The sequence below is a fragment of the Arachis ipaensis genome, chromosome B05 (genome assembly GCF_000816755.2).
Source record: "Arachis ipaensis cultivar K30076 chromosome B05, Araip1.1, whole genome shotgun sequence".
NCBI lineage: Eukaryota > Viridiplantae > Streptophyta > Magnoliopsida > Fabales > Fabaceae > Arachis > Arachis ipaensis.
In genome coordinates, this window is record NC_029789.2 from 33,409,474 (window position 1) to 33,413,046 (window position 3,573).

Consider the following 3,573-nt stretch of genomic DNA (forward strand, 5'->3'; position numbering starts at 1 on the left):
TGTAACTCCAGAAAATCCACTTTGAGTGCAGGGAGGTCAGAATCCAACAGCATCAGCAGTCCTTTTTCAACCTCTGAATCTGATTTCTGCTCAAGTCCCTCAATTTCAGCCAGAAAATACCTGAAATCACAAAAAAAACACACAAACTCATAGTAAAGTCTAGAAATGTGAATTTAACATAAAAACTAATGAAAACATCCCTAAAAGTAACTAGATCCTACTAAAAACATGCTAAAAACAATGCCAAAAAGCGTATAAATTATCCGCTCATCAGTCACCAATTCACGCTACCTGCACAAACTCGCGTGCCATCTCCTTCGATTCGTCGCCGCTGCTCATCTCTTCTTCAAGGGTTTTCACCTTCGATTCATCGTCGCTCATCTCTTCTTCACCGTTGCCATTCATCACCGCGCTCACCAAGTAAGCATTCTGTGCCTCGTTCTTTTCTTCTCACTCATTCTCTTACTCGCTCTCTCTCACTCGCCCTCTCTGTGCAGTGTCAAAAAAACTGTGTGCTCTCTAGCGACCTCTTCTCTGCTCTACTGTGAAGCATCAAGGTTTCCAATGAGGCAAAGCATCGATCCCTTACAAGCGAGGTAAGCGCCCGATGATAATGATGGTTCTGTAAAATTTGGGAGGTTTTGGGTTTTCATTTTAGGGTTTTAATTGGGGGTTTTAGCTTCTGTATTCTGTGTTATTTATCTGTGGACTGCCAGATCAAACTAAAATCACAAATGTAAATTTCACCATGTGTCAACTGAATTATTATTCTTTTTTTTGTTATTGTTCTTGTTGATTTTTTCTTGTTTAAATTTCGCTTTTAAAGAGAGCAGAGTATTCTCAAGAGAGGATTATTCTTATGCTTTTAAATTGCTTTGTTGATTGAATCAATAACTTGAAGTACCTGTAAATTTTAAGATGTATTTTGGGAACCCAAGCTTGATTTGAGACATATGCAGTGATTATTGCAGTCAATTGAGTGTTCCAATTTCTGCTGAAATGGGAGAATATATATTGTAGAATTTAGATCGACACTTTCATATGGTAATATTATGACACTTATGCAGCTAATTTTTTAACTGTCAGTACTCTGCTTCAATTTCTGTCGTGCTGTCTGACTCAACTAGCACAAGCTGAATGGATCTTGTGTTTGTCGGTCTTCTTCCTTCTCTGTTTTCTTTTTTTTTGTCCTTTTCATTTTCTCGTTGAGGAAGAACTTGATTTTCTAAAGAATGAAGGATCTTTATCTGGTAGCATTAACATTCTTTCCCCTGCTGGCTGCTGCATTGGATTGCTATTCTTTTTGCTTTTTCTGCGTTGAGTTGAAGGGTGAACTTGAATTGCTTGGATCTTTGTGTGTCATTTTTTTTCAGTATTATTATTGAAGCACAGCATCTTGAGAAAAATCTGAGTCGGTTTTGCTTTGAAAATTAGAGTTATATGATTGAGATGTGAACAAAGTTTATACTGTAGGAGAAGGACAAAGAACTTGCGATATGTGATTTTCTCACATTGTCGATGATTTTATTTGATTTCTTCTTATTTTATTAGTTTGGGGATATGTGGATATAAGCTTCAGGCTTCCATCAAGCTGGACTTGTGTATCGGTTTTTAATAAACTAGAAATTATAAATTGTAAAGGATATTCATACACGTGATTGAGTTTGATTAAACCGTATCAGCTTGGAACTTACAAGATAGGTTTTACAATGTTCAATTGTTTTTTCTAGTTGTTTCTTCTAACCAAGTTGTGTTACTACTATTCTTGATTTTCATATGTAGGGTGAAAATTCTAAGTTTTCACTAACTGAAAAGGATTGAAAAAATAAAATCATAGCATATTAAGAGTGTTATCTTATTAATTAATATAGTCTAATTACTGTTAGTTTTATTCATTGTCTTTGATTTTCATGAATAGCAAGTCGTGCAATTGAGTTGAAGAATCATTCTTTACTACATGGAAAAGTGATAAGGGTCATGTGGTCTTGTCGCGATACTTTATAGGAAAAAACAGAAGGGACAGTAGCTACAATCGTAATATTTGTTCTAACCTTAAAAATTATTTCTCTCAGAACTTCTGGTGTGGCTATTGCTAACAGATGGCTTCTAAAATATGTAGGTAACCAGCAATGAGACCAGTCTGATGGCTCGATGTCGTAGTAATATCCCTTATCTCTTTATATGGTTTAGTGATTTTAGTAACTCGTAATTTCCATTTTCCATTTCTCCTTCTTCTTCTTAATTCTCTTGTATAACCAACCCAAACCTTGATGATCTTGGTTGCTATAGTCTCATAGGTGATGTTGGAATAGTTTTGTTTTTCTATGATAATTTACTGAGAGTTAAAATCTGTCCAATTTCTGGAGATAATAAATTTATTTAAGGGTTAATGCAGATAATTAAATGAAGTGCTGAAGCCATTTTATATCCTGGTGCAATAACTTCGACAGTTAAGTGCTGAAGCTTAGGTAGATATATTCTAATATTTTCTTTGCTGCTCACTAATGACATTATTGTATGTTATCAGCTTCAAATTACAGAGGCAATTGGATACTTACTTTCTCCTTGCTCACATGTGCTCTGTCAAGCTTAAAGAATGGACGCTTGTCCTGCTTACTCTGTTAAGAAGTTCTAAGGTACGCTTGGATTCATTGACATGATTGCAACAACAACGATGTTAAAATAAATGGTAAAAATGTAATAGATGATGAAAAATAGAATCCTTAATCATTTTGTGTTATATATAATATGAGGTGACAAAAGCAATAACACTGACATGATATAATTATGTTAACTATGTCCAACTGGTACAAGGCTAGCCAAATGGCATTGCTATTAGACTCCTAACATGAGAATAGTTCCAATGTCTCAGCAATTAGCGCCGTCATTTTCCTCTTACCTTTGGTTCTACATTATTGTTAAATGATTTTTATAACATGCTTGGAATTAAACATGCAAATCAGAGAGGACTTTTTTAAGCACACACAGCAATAAGCCAGTAATCATTGCCTTTCTCCGCTGTCATTGCAGTTTTCCTTTTGTAAAGGGAGTCATTTAGAAATGTATTTGGCATCTTTTTAATTCCATTCTAGCAAAGGTTCACTTTGTTGCATTCTTCTGATGAGATTTTACAGGTGTTTTTTGACTTATTCAGACATGATGTTCGGTTGTGAAAAGCATGCAGCACCACACTGCAGGTATATATAATCTAGATTACTGTTGAAACTATAGCATGTCAGTTTGTACACTAAATTATAACTAATATAGCATATATGATATAACTATGATTCATGCCTATTATGTGTGCACTGCAGTTACACCCTACATTTGGGAACTGCTTATTGGATAGTTAATTTATCTTTTCATAAACATTGTAGTGGCTTTGTTATATTTGATATTTTTTGTATCCTTTTTCTTGGAAGGCATATTCAATTCTGAACAACTGAAACCATTATTTTGAGTGAAAAAAGGTTAATTATATAACAGTTTGAGTAAACAACAGTAGTAGAAAGTAGAAACAAAAGCACATATGGGGCACCATTATTTATCTGTGGAAGATAAGCAGCAAAAATA

The 3,573-nt window shown here is 34.5% G+C and overlaps 2 long non-coding RNA genes across 2 annotated transcripts; both read left to right on the top strand.

Annotated features, from left to right (window-relative positions):
- LOC110262810 lies at positions 309-1,113 on the top strand. Its single transcript, XR_002347813.1, has 3 exons — positions 309-420; positions 498-596; positions 1,087-1,113. It is a non-coding gene; the product is annotated as an uncharacterized LOC110262810 (long non-coding RNA).
- LOC110262811 lies at positions 2,396-3,342 on the top strand. Its single transcript, XR_002347814.1, has 3 exons — positions 2,396-2,449; positions 2,528-2,636; positions 3,135-3,342. It is a non-coding gene; the product is annotated as an uncharacterized LOC110262811 (long non-coding RNA).